At 38.5% G+C, this 17,328-nt stretch overlaps 1 protein-coding gene and 1 pseudogene across 2 annotated transcripts in view; both read left to right on the top strand.

The window, feature by feature from the left end:
* Positions 1-17,328, top strand: part of Aig1 (androgen induced 1) — a 198,926-nt gene that overhangs the window by 131,658 nt on the left and 49,940 nt on the right. The window lies entirely within an intron of this gene.
* LOC150059578 (large ribosomal subunit protein eL33 pseudogene) lies at positions 3,100-3,519 on the top strand (annotated as a pseudogene).

Below are 17,328 nucleotides of genomic sequence, written 5' to 3'. Positions count from 1 at the left end.
TATACAATTTTAAAAAGATGGTGAATGCACCAGTAAAGTACGTTTTATTTTGTACTTGAAAAAATAGGTTGAAAATTGAGGATGACCGTTCAAAATCATCCCCTCAGATGAAAATCCAAGAGACTCTTATCTCCAGGTAACCAGTAAAAACATGGTAGAGGTATTGAGAAGTAAAAGTGTGACTCAAGTGGTAGATTCCAGCCTTGAGCAATAAAAACCAAGAAAGAGGAAGTGGCCCTGAATTCAACTACACAACACACAAACACACACACACACACACACACACACACACACACATACACACACACACGCATGCATATCTGTTCTTATGCTCTTGTAGCTGTTTGTTCCAAATCTTCTTTCTTCAAAAGTAAGGATTTTCTTTGTAAGAAGGGCATCTCAGGGAAGTCTCACTTGCTTCAAGGGGAGATCCCAAAATGCTTACTAAGTGTATGACCTGCTCTGAAGGAGAAAGAGAGAAGGATGAAATGAAGACCACCTTTCGGTTTCTTCCATCTTCTCTCAAGCCTTTCGTATTACTAATCACATTGCTGTTTTCCTGTAGGTAGTAAGCCCCAGTGAAATGGGAGGTTTCACCTGATCAGGACAGTTTGATATGTTTGATCCTGGGAAGCCTTTGTGAGCTCACGGGCTGTGCCAGTTCTCAGGAGTGGAGCACATAAGGCTGTTGTCCCTCCTGGTGACCTTCGAAGCCATCTGGGCCTGGAGCTGTGTCTGTCCAGCCCAGCCCAGCAGGGCAGAGCCTCTGCCTGCGTATGCAGATGCCTCATTCGGACGCCATGTCTGTGACTCACGCCATCTGTTGGTAATTTGTCGTTTCTCTGGAGTCAGGGTTTTCAAAGCACTCTGTGTCTGGCATCCCTCCATGAGGTGCAGAGTGCGATTTCCTGAACCCTCTTCTCATCCGGCCTGGTGGCTGGGCCCCAGCACTGAGTCAGGCTGCCATGAATGTAATGATGTTGTCCTTCGCTCTTCAGAGAGCCTCCCACCAAGTGCTTGCCCCCTTTTGAGCCAGTTATGCTCTTTGTAGGACTTGTTTGAAGTTCAGCCAAGCTGGCAGCCATGGGGTTCCACTTTTACAACCTCGAGCAACGTAGGCTCAGGTCCTCTGTGTCACCCGACCATCTGCTTAACTTTTTCTCTCTTCAGACTGTAAGCAAAATGAGCCACCTAACCCCCCCTCCCCCCAAAAAAAGAAAAAAGCTTCCCCCCAAATAAAACATTTGCATCAGATCAGCCTAAATGACTACTTTAATGTTCTGAATCCCATTTTTTCCATGTCTCCGAGAAAAATTATATCATCGGCAAGAAACTAGACAACCATAATAGCTTTACAGAAACTCAGTGAAGGCTCGGACACTTCCTATCATTTAAGGAATATGAGGCTTACATAGGTGACATCACTTACCATGACACTTCCTTTAGTGAGTTAGAAGCCTAGTCCTTGACCTAGCTGGCTGTAGAGAACAAGCGGTTAACTTAACAGTATAATAGCCGCTGCTATTAATTAATTAGTATGTCTCACAGGCCTTAAATATAGTATCACACATCCGTTAGCAATTCCTACTCACTCATCTACCCAGCAAGTATTTTTGAGCAGTTGCTCTGCTATGCACTGTGTTGAGCTACAAAAGATATAATGGTGAAGTCTCGTCTTGTTTAGACCACATGATATGCATGAGTAATGGCAAATATAGTATCTGCTCATGTCCAGCTTTCTAGTAATTGAACTTCTCAAGAAGCTGGGAATCTAAAAAAGATGGATAGGAAGCTCTATGTGTGTCTCAGTGAAATTGTTCCGCTTCTTTTCCTCTTGATTCTTTCAGCTGTTGATCAGACAACATGTAAGTTACTTATGACTCTAGTTGAATTTAGGTTTGAAGTAAGTTTAGATTTTTTAGAAATTATAAAGAAAAGGAAAAGAGCAAAGGCTAGATTCATGAGAGGATCAAGACAAAGAACTTCAGCAAATGACAACCCCAGAATATCTGTGTGCATATAATAGACTAATGGGGGGCGGGGGAAATGACTAGAAACTTAGTGGATTTTCTCACCAAAACACTCAATAGGTAAGTGTTTGGTGTTATTTTCAGTTGCTCAGCCATGCCACAGAGGACCCAATTTTGTGGTAATTTTGTAGATTTCACTCTACAAAATATGTCACTGTTTTCTGGCCATCTTCATTTTTCTTGTCCTTGCTGGTACAAAGAGGTCATATATGAGACCCTAAGCTAATCACAATTCAGGTCTGCGTGTGAAGATTCTGCTTTCTCCATGCACATGGGATCCTTAACAGCTACAAAATCTATGTTTCATTTGCAGGGAAGAAAGTAATGATGTCTGTCAGAAAGAATTATATTTGTACTTGTATTATTTTGGAATTGTATTTGTGTTTGGTCACTTAGCCCTAGAAAAGTCTGCCTGAAAACAAAATTGTAATAAGTGGAAATACTCAACACATGAATGATAGGGAAAACATCTTGGAGAAAAATTTTTGTTGTCCTTGAAACAGAAAAGTAGAGATAAGATCACCATTAAGACATCTCTGTGAGCTCCCTGTGGTTAGTTAATATTGGAATAAAGAAGGAACAGCTATAACTTCTCTTCAGTTCAGACATTTTCAAAATATTACTGGGAATGGTAGATTTTACTAGGATAACTTCAAAAAATCTGTTTATCCAAAACTCTTTATTGCATTGGACATCATAATACAATGATGATGGAGACACATTCAGTCACAGGTAGGAATGTCAGCTATTCACACATTTCTATCACACTTGTAGGATAATAAATGCTTTGGATAATAAGTGCTTTGCCAGTTGGGCACTGGTGGCTCCTGCCTGTAATCTTAGCTACTCAGAAAGCTTAGCTGGATGGATTGTGGTTCAAGGATACCTGTCTAGGAAAGCCTGTGAGACTCTTATCTCCACTAAACTACCAAAACAAGCTGGAAGTAGAGCTGTGGCTCAAGTGATCGAGTGCTAGCATTGAGCAAAAAAAGCTGAGAGATTGCACCCAGGCCTCTTGAGTTCAAACCCAAGACTGGCATAAAAAAAAAATAGAAATGCAGCCCCGCCCTCTTGGAGCCTGTGGAGGCCTGCTGGGAACAGAACTTCTAAAAGGCAACATGTCCGGAAGGCAGTGGTACAAGGCCATTTTTGCTGGCTATAAGCGCGGTCTTTGGAACCAAAGGGAGCACACAGCTCTCAAACTCGAAGGTGTTTATGCTCGAGGTGATACCAATTTCTACTTGGGCAAGAGATGTGCTTATGTATACAAAGCAAAAAACAACACAGTGACTCCTGGCGGCAAACCTAACAAAACCAGAGTAATCTGGGGAAAGGTAACTTGTGCCCATGGAAACAGTGGCATGGTTCGGGCCAAACTCCACAGCAACCTTCCTACTAAGGCCATTGGACACAGAATCCGTGTGATGCTGTATCCCTCCAGAGTTTAATGAAAATTAAATAAAGTAAATCTGTGCTCTTGTAAAAAAAATAGACATGCTTTGCCAAACATATGAACAGACACACTACAGAAGAATAAGACTGTCAGAAAATTCAAGAGGAATTGTCTTTTCCATGCCTTGCACAAGACCTGACACATGCTGTGTTTTGAACATGGTTATTGGCTAAATGGATGATTGAATAAACAAAGTGAAAATCTGACCAGTGGTGGTGACCTTTTATGCTAGCTACCTAAACAACTGGAATTTACCCAGTGATCCCTGGATTTGCTATCTTACCATCTCTTGATTCGAGGATTTGATAACTTCTGAAATTAGTCAAAAGGTGGGAAGGTGGAGGCAAGGGTTCTCCCTATTAATAGAAATATGAAGTATATGAGGGCCCAGGAAGAACAAAGCCAATGCCAAAGCCTATCTATAATGGAGAAACAGATGAAGTGGGCAAAGAACAAGCATTTATCAAACTTATCATGAAAAAGATGGGAAGTTTATATTATAGATTCATCATCTAAACCTCCTAGGTTTGAGTCTCAGCTTCCTGGCTATATTAATTCTGGCAAGTCCAGTGTCTAAGTTTTCCCATCTTTAAGGGAAAAAATGAAAATAGTAACTAATTCAAAGAATTTAGTCATGAGGGCTAAATGAATATATGTAGTGTAATTCTTCATCATTAGAAACTTGGAAAACACTCAATACTATTCAAGTCCTGACTACTTTGGCTTTAAAACAACCCCAGGAAATAAGTGTTTCACTCTTTTCAGAAGATAAAAGTTTAGAGACATAAAATTGAGGATCTAGGTGTCATAGGTCAGTTAGATCGTAAGCAGCAGAATTGGGAATGAAATTTAGATCTGGCCATATATCCTCTACTGTAAGACATTTATATGGCTACAGATTAGCATGCTGTAAGTTTAAAAAAAAACTATTAATCTGAATGTGACTGAAAAAATAGCTGAGAGTTCATGGACTTTTTCTTTCATCAAGGTTGATGTTTCTACATAAAACAGATTGGCCACAGATACCTCTTGTTTCCTGGATCATAACATTAGGAAATCATAGATTTCAGCACCCTGTCCTATCTCTGACCCTAACCTTGGAACCATGACAAGTAGGATTTTCCTAACATAGGAAACTATTGATGGTAAAGGAGCATCTGTTTTGGTTCTTTTGGTTTTGGTTGTATTTTTTGGTGTGGTTTATCTTGTTTTATTTATCTTTTAGTTTCCAATGGTCATGAACTATGTGTGTGTGAGTGTGTGTGTTTGCCTATTTTTATTTTTTTTCTTTTTGATAATTCTTTATTTGAACATATTATTGTAATATATATGATATATGTGGATAAGCATATATATTAAAATAAACAAGACTTACTGAAAAGGAAAAAATTAAAAATAGGTAATTCAATCCCAAAATTTTAGAAATTTCTTTAACAATCTGTCTGTCGAATCCAATTATATAAGTGCTTCTTCTCAGTTTCTATATTTTCTTTACCATGGGTCTGTACCAATGACCAGTCCTGTCTGCCGACAATATCTGAATAACTGCTTTCAACAAAGAGCTACTTATCGCTCAGATGGAAATCCTACACATTTTTGTTTGTTCTTACCTTATGGAAAATTACTCAGATTTCTGTAGCTTCTCCTTTACAAACATTTGGCTGATATTTGAAAGGCAACCTGGAGAACCTTTGTCTTTGATCACAGGGTGTTTAAAAATTGATCTTAAAGAATTTAACAGAACAGCCTCTACAGCTGCTCCTGTGTTAATCACACAGAAAATGTTCGTCTTTTCTTGTGGAACTAGAGTTTGGATGCAGACTAAAGTCACTTTTAATAAAGGCAAGAGAGAGCTCCTGAAAGAGACAGACCCTGGTCATACTTCACAAACACTATTTTAGCACAGAACTAGCTCAAATCCCTACATGGAATCTGAATCTCTGTGTGAAAAGATCTGACCGTCTTAGAACCCTGTGGAGTCTTTTGTTCCTCAGCCTACATCCCACCTCAAATCAGACTTTTTTTTGATAGCTTATTAGAATTTCTGTTTAGTCCCAAAATGCAGATTCCAAGTTGGCTGCCCCTATCTTCCCACTTCTGGGCTGAGCCACTAAGGGACTCATAGGAAGAAAGGAGTGAAGGACTCTATTTCTGTGCAGCCCCGCTGTTACACCTCCTAGAAAACGCTCCACTTTCTGTCTCATTTCATTCCATTTATATGTAATGAGTATTTGCACTATGCTTTCTATGTATTCTAGCAAATTGCAATGGTGAGCAACCCTCACTGTTTCATAGTGATGAGCATGCTAAACCCCAGGCCATATACCGTAAGGGCACATGGATACGTCTTGATTTGTTCACCATCTCTTTTCTTCCAAGAGGAAAGGCAAAAGCATTGGGAAGAGGCTGGGATGAGCAGGAGTGTGGGTAGACTTTACCTTTACTCCAAAACAGTGGGCCAATGTGAATCCTGCCCTACTTCGACTGTTTTTTCTGTTACTTTGTCAGTGAGGAGAAGGCTAACAATACATAGAGTACATACTCAAAATACATACTCAAAATAGCTAGTTATTGACATTTATATTCAGTTCTGTCTAATTCATAAGTCATAGGTGCTTTCTACTGAGCCACACTGTGGAGAGTTCACAACCCAATGATGTTAGAGAGGTGGCTTGGATATTTCACCATGAATTACCATGAGCCCAAGAAGTGTCAGGACAATGGCACCTGTGGATCAAGTTATTTTTTTAATTCATAAAAATACAAGAAAAGTAAAATGTAACACTCAGAACCTGCCACAACACACTTTCATTCCATACAAATGGTAATGTCTTACACGTCTCTGCAAGAAGCATATGCATGATAGCTTTTGTTTGGCCTGGAGTATCTGTCTCTCTTAAACTAGTTAATATGTGATCTGTGTAAAGCAGAATGCCATCACTGAACCTCGTGGATATCTGATGCCCTGTATAAATGATCCACCACAGTTATTAGGTGCTTCCAGCATTAGTTCCAGCCTAGATCTGCATAAAGTTTGTGTGAAAATGGAGCTAGTCCTTGATATCAGGCTAGAAGGTGTTTCCATAACCCCATTGGGTCTGTATATAAATTTATTTCCTTTCTCTTATAATCACCATCAATCCACCTTCTTTTTCAATCCTTAATAAATAAGAAGTTGTTATGGACAAGCATTTGTAATTGAATGTGTAGATATTAAATCCTTATCAAAGTTTTATGATCAATCCAAAGAGATAAAAAAGCCAAATAATTCCAGGATGGATCATCTGGAGTAGTAATCTTACAATGTCAAAAGACATCATAAAAATGACACTCATCGGAGTTCCCCCAAAAGAGAAAGCCTTTGAGTTCTTGGAATTAGAACGATGCTTTCTAATAATGGTACATTTGCTTGGAAGCTTAGCCTTAGCTTTGAATGACCTGGCAGTTAAAAGTTGCCGGATAAAGTATCTTGGACACTTTACCAAACGCCAGGAATCTTCTGACCAGCTAACATCTCTTCTTCTGACCAGCTGGCATCTCCTCTTTCAACATATCTGATCTTGAGTCACCCCAAGTTAACTTGTGCATTTTATTTGGCTACATGGGTGTTGTTAAATTACAGATATAAGCAGCGTAGGATGGAGACTTTCTATGGCTTGCTTCAGAAGAAAAAGATTTCTTTGACTATGGTTCAGAAATACTACCTGAATACCATGGAGGTTGGAATAAAACAAGAAATCCCTTGGCATGTGGGGTGAAAACAGGGTTTATTGGAGGAGGGTTTTCTGAACAGAGTTGAAGTTAAGGTGGCAAAAAAAAGCAGCAGCAGGCATCTGAAATCTCTAATTTCTAATCTCTTCCGTGTACACTGGATGTTCTTTCCCTTTGAGCCACAAAACCTTCTCTCTCTACACAGTGGGCATTGGTGAGCACAAACATGTGTAAGAAAGCTGCACATGTAGCATTCCTGTTTCAAGTCACCTCTCTTCCTTCCAACCCAGACTTAACTAATTAATCAGCATTCTTTGCTGCCAAGTCTGTTTCTCTGGCAACAAAATTTCCTTCTTACCTCAAAACTTCAAGAAAGTTCTCTTGGACCATGACAGGTACTCCGAGTTGAAGCCCATTTGCTTTCTTTGGTTAGTGCTTGTAATGCAATGATGAATAAAAATCCAGTTCCTGAAACAGATGTCTCAACAAATTTTACCATATTGTGAAATCAAATGGTAGAATTTCTGTGTCAAATGGTATTGAGCTTAGATACAGGAATAACTGTGTGTTCCTGGAAGAACTTGGAAGTTTCTCTAGGAGAAAATGACTGGGAGATTAGAGGGCAAGGGAATTCTTTTTCAGTCAAGTAGTCAAAGCAATGGACACTTCTGGGCCTTATGAAGGTGCTTTGTCAGCCTGACTCTCAACAGGGAAGTTGATGGCTAGAGATGCGGTGTTTGCTTTAGGTCAGGAGCTTGAAGTTTTGGGTTTTGTTTTTTTTTCTGATAGAACAATTCCAGTTCTGAGGCATGTGCTACCAACGAGTACCATGAAATTTTGCACTAGGACTATTATGCATTCTCAGCTTACGAATGTGGAGCCTCTGGTAATGCAGGAAATGTATTACATGACTGTGTCCTTCATGATGTCACTGCTAAGGACATGCATGCTGTGTGCTTATAAAAGTGGAAGAGGGAGAGAAGAGAAGACTTGCCTCATCAGGTTAGGTACACTGCAAACAAAACACCACGGCATCAAGGGGCTGGGCTGAACTGCTCACTGAACGTGTGTTATGCCATCGATCAGGGCTGGAAAAACAGGGGAATTTCAGAAGAGTCCCAGAACCTGGATGTTCACTTCGATGTTTTATAAAATTTGTATAGTCAGCATTTTTGACAAATACATAAATTCCACTTGAGATACACAAATTCATCCCCATGTTCCTGGGGGAGCCTTTCTCCCCAGCCACTTACAGTTACTCCCTGAGTAATCAGTAAATAAATATGCCTTAAGAAAATAGACTCAGCCAGCCGGGCGTGATAGCTCACGCCTGTAATCCTAGCTACCTAGAAGGCTAAGATCTGTGGATCAAGGTTCAAAGCCAGCCCAAGCACAAAAGGACCTTGAGACTCTTATCTCCAATTAACCCCTAGAAAACGAAAGTGGGGCTTGGCTCAAAAATAGGGTGGTAGCCTTGAGCTGAAAAGCTCATGGACAGCACCCAGGCCAAGTTGAAGCCCATGAGCCACAAAAACAAGAAAAGAAAAAGAAAAAGGAAAGAAAATATAATCTAGCCTGAAGAAGCAAATCTGTTACTGGTTAAGGAAGCAAGGAAGCACTCCCTACTTTTTTAGCATTTTGTGATTATTTATCAGGACATTGAGCATTAGTCAAGTTAACATTATAATAATTGCTTATACGTTATAGAACAGTTGGGACATTTTCTCTCTATCATTTGATTCTCACAATCATTGCATAGAGCTAAACAGAAAAATATATTCTTAAATCTGTTTTAGTGTAAAATAGCACCACTGGCTAGAGTCTGGTTAAAAAAGTTTTAAGAAAAAGATAAAAGAAATCTTATTTAAACAGAATTTTTAAAAAGTTGACTTATAGGGGGGAAAACAAGATGAGGGGAGGGGTGGTGGGAGGGAAATGGGAACAAAAACATGAGAAGGGATATCAATGTATGTAAAGTAATGCACCTTCTATCTGGCAAATATAATGTAACCCTTCTATTATAATAAAAAAACAAACAAACAAAAAAAAAGGTTGACTGATATCTGCAGTGAGAATTTGAGGACACTAAATATACCATCCTTTTCCTATTCCAGACTAGTAAAATCATAGAAGGATCACTTCAGATTCATAAGACTCCTTTAATCTTTTGAGGGTAAATAAGCATCCAAAAGAGTTACCTAATTTGAAAAAGTGGGTCCCATGGTATGAAACTTGAATGATTAGTCCAACATGGAGCATTGCTGTTACTAGAGCACATTTTGTTTTGCCAGTCCTGAGGCTTGAATTCAGGTCCCGGGCACTGTCTTTGAGTTTTCTAAAGGCTAACACTCTACCATTTGAGCCACAGCACCATTTCCTGCTTTGTCTGTGTATATGGTACCAAAGAATTGAACGCAAGGCTTTATGTGTACTAGGCAAGCACCCTACCACTAGGCCACACTCCCAGCCTCTAGAACACATTTTCATAAGTGCAAAAGGTGTCCCCTGAGAGAATAAAAAAGAAGTCAGATTTTTAAGAAACTACAGGAAAGAGAAAGCTCTTGAGATGACCATAGTGAGGAAGGAGCAAGGAAAGCGGTAGTGACCACAGTGGAGAGGTGGACAGATGGGTGGTGAATAATGAGTACAAAACTCCAAAGAAGAGTTTACAGCAATGGCATCTATTTACACAAAAGTAATAAAAAATAAGAATTATAAAGAGAGAACACAGCTTCAAGGGAAGAGTTTTTTGAGGGTGTAGAATTTAATGGTGAATTTGAATTATTTCCCCTGAGGCGCCATACTAAATTTACTGCTTCTTTCATTTTATTGATACTATAATGGAATTTGATGCACTCTAATTCAGGAACTGAAATGTTTATTCATTTCAAACGTCAGCACAAAACCCAATCAAAACAAATTATGACTCCTCCCAAAGCTCCAGTTATACAGAATGATAATTGCTTTGAAAAGAAATAAAGAAGTTTGATATGAGGATGTTCTTTACTTTCAGCTCCCAAAGTGGAGTTCTTCCTCTAGGTCTCTCTGTAGTCATGTTTGAGTGTTTCTAACCTGCAAGGAAAACACTGGCAATTTGTTAGTAGTCATTTTCATTTATAGAACCTTTGGTTTGGGAACTTACAAACATCATCTAGACACCTAACAGAAAGCTAGTTGTTGCATGCCTACAACAAAAGTACTTTATGACAAGTTCAGCTAATGAGCCTAGGCGTGAAGACATGGTCGGTGCTCAGGTAACAAGAAATCAGGGTTCCAGTTCTGGCCCCTGCTTACTAGCTGACTTAACACAGAGAAGCTATGGAAACTCTCTGGATTTCATTTGGGTTTTTTCCTCCAGAGACAGCAGGAATTAAATGAGATGAATTTTTTTCATCCTTCATGTCTTATGGGAAGAACTGATTAGAGCTGTTGACAGGATTCAGCTCTTCAAGGCAAGATTCCCAACATGGCAGTTTGCTTGAGCAAAGCCAACAAAGGAGAATACCTGCTAACAGAACAAAACCAATCGTCTTATCTATCCCAGTCCATTATAATAGTACTATCTCCTCCACTTTACCATATACTGTAGATTAGAAGTAAGTCACTCTGCCAGCCCTTCTTTTAACAGGAACCCTGATCCTTTGAGAAACATCTTACAAATGGTCTCCTGCTCTTGGAAAGTATCATAAACTTTCCCTAAGTATTGACTGGGGTCACATTCCAAAACTTTGTTTCTTGCCTAGCTAACACTATAATTTTGTTATGGAAACAACCGAATCCAATTCCTGGGTTTAACACCCACATATAAGGCCTCTTTTATCCAAAATATACCAAATATGCCAACCAAACTGCTCTAACCAACATTTGTTCCATTGTTATTCTGTGCCAATGTATTTTTACAGATTTCAAGTTGAGTTTCTGAGACTAATTTTCCACCTAAAAGATCTTCAATATAGCCATGTAGGAAGTTAGTTCTGCATACAGCGATGGCTAACTGGCTACTGTTTTGCACTATGCATATGAACAGTTTTCCCAAACAAAAATATGTAGCTGGTGTGGATCAGCAAGGAATTTACTGTATTGTTATTCCATGAAGTGCTCAATATTTGCAGTGAAAATCCGTATGTTACAAAAGGCATAATGTGTATTTCAAGGAATGATTTCAGTTTTCAGTTGTTTAAGTAAATTAAAAACCTTTACTTGGACAACACTGCATCTCCTATCCTGAAATTCCTAGTCCCTGTTGAGACAAACTCTCATGGGTTGCTAAGAATGCCATCTCTTCTCCCTACAGCCCAGTATAGAAGGGTTTGCCTGCAGCAGAAATTCATTTGAATAGTTAGATTCATCAAAGACTGATCCTTTTGAAATCTTCTCTTGCTTCCTAACCTTTGGGGAGTGCTTTGAACTCAGTTACCACTGACCCTGCTCCTCTTCAAAGGCTTGCTCGCTTCTGAACAGGGTTACAAATACCTTTTGAACATGATGAGACCCTGCCTTATCTGGGTTTGTTGGTGCAAAAAACAGTAAACAAAAATTATAATGAGTGACAGTAGCAGTTCTTGGTCATTATCAAGACAGCTGAGGAACATCTTGAAATCAAAGGAAGCCACCTCCAGAGGGCACTTTGCATGCCTGGTGTTTATTTGTGCTTCAGCTCTCTAGGAGCCAGCATGAAGCAAGCAAAGGCATCTAAAGGCAGCTCACACATATAAAGGAATATCTGTCCAAGTAGGTATCCCAAAACCATCATGGCAAATTTGCAACGATGTGAGTTATTCTAGTAGGAGCCCTTCACAAGCATAGGAATGGCTATGCCTTAAAATGTGGCCCAGTCCTAGACATGCTTGTGGGTATATTGGCTGTATTTATAAACACAAACTGAAATGAAAGCTCTGAAGAGCTTTCCTTTATTTCCTTTGACTTACTTGTGGGGTTTTTTTTCTCAGTTTAAGCTAATAAGCCAGATAAGTCATTTTAGTTCTAATTATGTATCTTTTGAGTTTAAACTCCGTTTACACTTAAGCCATGCTCTGAGCTCTTTTTGCTAGAAGTTGTGGCTTTTTTTTTTTCCTAATGAAGTCTTGCTTTTTTGCCCAAGCCGGCTTATATGACAAGCTACCACACCCAGCTTTTTATTGGCCTTGAACTGAAATATTTGGGGTTAATTGTAGATGAGTCTCATAGACTTTCCTTCTTGCCTGGCTTCAAACCATTATCTATCATCTATCTATCTATCTATCCATCCATCTATCTATCTAAATTGCATATTACATAACATATACATTATATATACATATATATGTATGTGTGAAAACCAAGAAACTATAAAGGAAGTCCTGAAACTATGAGTGTACATAAACCTCCTCCCTGTTGGGTATTTGTCATTGCAATAGAAAGGCTCAGCAGGTGTGGGTTATCCTGGGGCCTTTCTCCTTCACTTCCTAAAATGGCCAGTTCATGCTGTGTCTTCTGTGGCCTTTCTCTGTATAACCACATCTTTGGAATCTCTTCTTTTTCTTAGGATACCAGTCCTAAGATTAAGATTTGGACTTCATTTAACCTTAATTAGCTATTTAAAGAGTCTGTCTCATAATATAGTCACATTGGAAGATAGGGCTTCACCTTATAGATTTTAGGGAATACAAATCAATTCATCACACAAGTTCACCCACTGTGTCCATGGATGAGTAAATGGTGGTGGCCAGTCATTGGGTACATATGTCGATTTTCATAGGAATAGAGAGTATGTTCACACTTGTTGTGGGAATTAAAAATGTTAATAAATATTCAATGTTAATAAATACTCAAAATTCTATGATTCCTTTTCTACTTACAATGATATACACTAATCATTCACAAAGATTCAGTGATTCTCTAGAGCATTTTGTTCTGTCCCCTTTAATTCTGAAACATTCATTCTGTTTTGCTCATAATTTTTTAGCCTTCCATGATCTCTAAATTAGTGATGTGTATTTCTTATTAGTGTACAGTTTCAGACTCATTTATATACAATATTAAGTTTTTTAAGCAAATATTCTATATTAAGCATATATTATATATATATTTGCTTAGAAAACAAGAAAATATTTGAGCTAGACAAAGAGAACAGCAATTAAAAACCAATTAAGAGTTTAGGATATGATAAAGTATTGCAAAAATAAATAAGTGAATACATTCATAAAAGTAGACCATGTACTGTTGTGTCCTCTAATGTATGAAAGGAAAAGTGAAAACAAGAGCTGGGAAATGGATAGCATGAAAAAAGCATGAATAAATCAGAATTATTGACTAGAAAAGAGAGGATAAATGATAGGAAATTATCCTCACAACTGTTTTCTCTCCTTCCGTTGCATTGTTGTGTGGGGCCTCATACATTGTACTCTGAGGTACTAGTTTGTTGCCTACTTTATGCTAAGCATTTCCTGAACCTGAGTGTTAGATTTTCGTTTGCTCTCAATCATTTTTATTTTGGAAAATTTTGACATTTTTTTCTTGCACCATGAATTTCAAAATTTCCTTGGTTATCACACCCTTAATACAAGCAAAATCTTATGTAAATACTAAATACATAAAAGTAGAACTGCTTTTGATGAAATAGAGGAGGAAAGGGGGTTGTCCTGAAATAAATTATCCTCTATTATCAATATTTCCCTATTATGTATTATCAATGCATAATATATTATCAATATTTCCTTCTTTTCTCCATTGATCTGTAGCAAATTTGTGTGAATGTGTGTTGGCATGCATGCACACACACATACATAAAGGAACCCTGAAGCGTGAATTCAGGGCCTAGATTCTGTTCTTGAGCTTTTTGCTCAAATGTATCTCTCTACCACTTGAGCCACAGCTCTACTACTTTTTGGTGGTTCACTGGAAATAAAAGCCTCACAGACTTTCCTACCCAGATCTCAGATCTGCAGTTTTCAGATCTCAGCCTCCTGAGTAGCTAGCATTGCTAATGTGAGCCACAGGCACGTACCTTGTAGAGGGTTCTTACTTTGTTTATTTAATATTCTCCATATGTTGGAATATTAGAAGAAATATTACAAGAAAGAAAATTGTTCTGATTTTTTTACTTGAGGGCAAAATTATTTGGACACAATTTATTTTCCCAGACTCCAACCTCACTTCCATTTTGTCACTTTAGGACTATGAAAAGGAAGGAGGGAAGCTGGAAATTTTAAATCATATCATTGGCCTTTCAAACGTTGTCAACGTTTACTTTTATTTGGGGTGAAAGTATACAGCTAGAGAAACAGAACCCACATACTTGAGACATCCCATGAGTTGCTCAGGAATTGTTTTTGAAATAATCATGTCAAAGTCCCTGTTCCATTTTTGCTAAAGTCACAGTCTCATTTACAAAGGCAACTGTCAGCCCCAGGACTTTGGTTCATGCTGATGGTTTGGGGGACATGTTCAAAGATGCTGGCATTTCATCTCAATTCTGGAGTGAACAACGCCAGAATCGCTAAAAATCAAATGAAATTTGAAATGTGTTATTTTGTATTTAAGAGTGATCTTGGATATTTTCCAAGCAGTAAAACTTTAGTATTTTTGTTTTTGGTTTTTGGTTTTATTTTGTTTAATTTTTATTTGACGATCTCACAAAATTGAGAAAACCTTTAGAATAATTTAAACCCGTGACATTAACACAAATAAAACACTTGCAAATCTTTGGGATTTCAACAGAAATGTGTACTTTCCAAATGCATTCATATATGTGCTTGAGGTGTTATACATAGTGTTAAGTTTTTGGAAACATGTTTCTGAGTGCTTTTTTGTTTGTGGGGTTGTTTCAGGTTGATTTCGTTTTGTTTCGGTGTTTTATTACGTTTTGCTTTTATTCTTACAACATTTCCAGCTCTAAATGGCTCAGCAAAGAAGGAAAATTACCTTAATGTTCCCTTCAGATATTTTTTTTATAAGTTGATGCCTTAACTTGCCAACACACTGACTTTGTATCATGGGTTTTTATAGTCAGGATGCTGGGTTATATGCCATGTGTTATGGAGGCAAAGAAATATAATCTATAGCCCCTTTCTCCTGTGCGCTCATGCCCTCTAGATTCTATAACACCATTCATGGGCAAAGGTAACTTCTTCAGGGAAATCTCACACATCGCAGTGTCCAGTAATGTTGGTGGAAGGAGACAGTTCTAACTAGAATCATGTGGTTGAAGGACAGGCTGAGATTATCCTGCCTTATTATCACCTCCTGCTAGCTTTCAAGGTTAAGAGCACATGCAGTGGATATGCTCTTGCTAATCAGAATTTAGGTAGTTAAAGAAAAGAGAGGGAAGGGGAAAGAAACTGATAACTATTGCATATTCATGTAGGTCAAAGCATGGGTTTACATAATTTAGTCCTCAAGACAATCCTACAAGAACAATGACATTACCCCATTGGACAAATATTAAAAATGAGACAAACTAAGTTGACTTGCAGGTTCTCTAATTAAGCATTAAGTCATATCTAGATTTAATTCTCCAAAGACAAAGGCCAGATACTTCCCACCAGACAAAAATACTTTTCTGTATAAATGCTAGAGAAAGTGGCTAAGTTTAATCCTCCATAAAGTTAAAGTAAGTCTGCTTAGCTTCTTATTAGAAGGAATGGTAGGTGTGACTGGACAAACCCACACTCCCAATACCAGCACTCTCGACTGAAGTCATAGATAGGATTCATGTCCGCACTGACTTGGTAATGTTGAATTCATGTGATTCCCCAGCAGAGACTCAATGCCTTTGAGAGGCTCAAGCCTTTGCTAGCCTAAAAGAGAGAAGTATCTTCTGTACTACTCCATACCCTTTCGCAAAATTCATAAAACATTTGTGAAGGATTTTTCTTCTACATGTTCCTTGCAAGTTCCTCTAAGACAAGTATTTTGTGGATCTCATTGGCAGAGAAAAATAAAGACTGGCCATCTCAGTAGATTGTAGAAAGAACCCTGAAAGGCATTGCTAAAATGGAGCTAAAGAAACATTATAGAGTTTATAAATGAAGGGTTATGTTGATAAGAATTTGAGCTTTTTATCAACTTTAGAAAGAAGTTCTGGCTTTATTTTGTTCCCAGCAGTCACAAAAGTTACTGATCACTCTGTCTTCATTCTCTAGCAAGCTCATTTTCTACCATCTAGCCATGAAACACAGGTTTCTTTAAGGATTACTGTTCAGACCTCTTCTAGTTTGTTTTCCTCTTCAGGCCTTGCACCATGTGGCATGTGCCACTGAGGGATGTCCCCTGCCCACTTCTTGCTTAAACAGACTTTTCTTCCAAACAAGCATTATCTACATATATCCATTTCACTACCCAGGGAGGAATCTTTCTCAAGCTCCACAGCCATAAGAAATAGAATGTCATTAAGTTTCCTCAGTACAAACCTATCCAGAACCAAACTTTGTGCACCCCCAAACCTGGTCTGCTTCTGGTGACCTCTGTCTAGTTTTACCAGCCAGAAATCCAAAAAACTCCCAGTGTTGCATATGAGCAGTAGGTTGGATAATGGAAACACTGAAAGTACCAAAGTTGGGTCAGGGCGGGGAAGCTGAGCATGAAATTAGTTTTGGATTTATTGCATTTTTAACTGACTGAAATTTTTGGTACCATAAGATTTGGATATAGTGAGGTAGAGTGCAAATGAACTGCTTCGATAGCAGATATTGTTTCTTAGGGGTTTTTTTTTGCCAAAGTTGTATCAGAGAAATAGTCTTATACACACCTTGAAAACACTATCTTTGGTCCTGCCTACTGTATCAGTTCAATAAGATAGAACTGTGATAGTATTTGTTAGGGAGATGTGTGCAGGGAAGAGGGGGGTCACACACCTTTTTGGGTCTTGAAGTTAGGGCCTAGACACTGTCCCTGAGTTTCTTTTACTCAAAACTAGCCATCTACCACTTGACCCACAGCTCCACATCCAGTTGTTTTGGTACGAGATAAGAGACACAGGGACTTTACTGCCCCAGCTGCCTTCAAACCAGGATCCTCAGGTCTCAGCCTCCTGAGTAGCCAGGATCACAGACATGAGCCATGAGGCCTAGTTTATAGATGGGATTTTTGCTTTTCTGTGGGAATCAGTAAACTTTATCTACTCTTTCACTCATCCATGATTATAAATTTTCTATG

The sequence above is a fragment of the Megascapheus bottae genome, chromosome 8 (assembly GCF_031878675.1).
Source record: "Megascapheus bottae isolate mThoBot1 chromosome 8, mThoBot2.hap1, whole genome shotgun sequence".
NCBI classification, from domain to species: domain Eukaryota; kingdom Metazoa; phylum Chordata; class Mammalia; order Rodentia; family Geomyidae; genus Megascapheus; species Megascapheus bottae.
The sequence above is the reverse complement of the archived record's forward strand: the minus strand, read 5'-3'. Positions and strand labels throughout refer to the sequence as shown.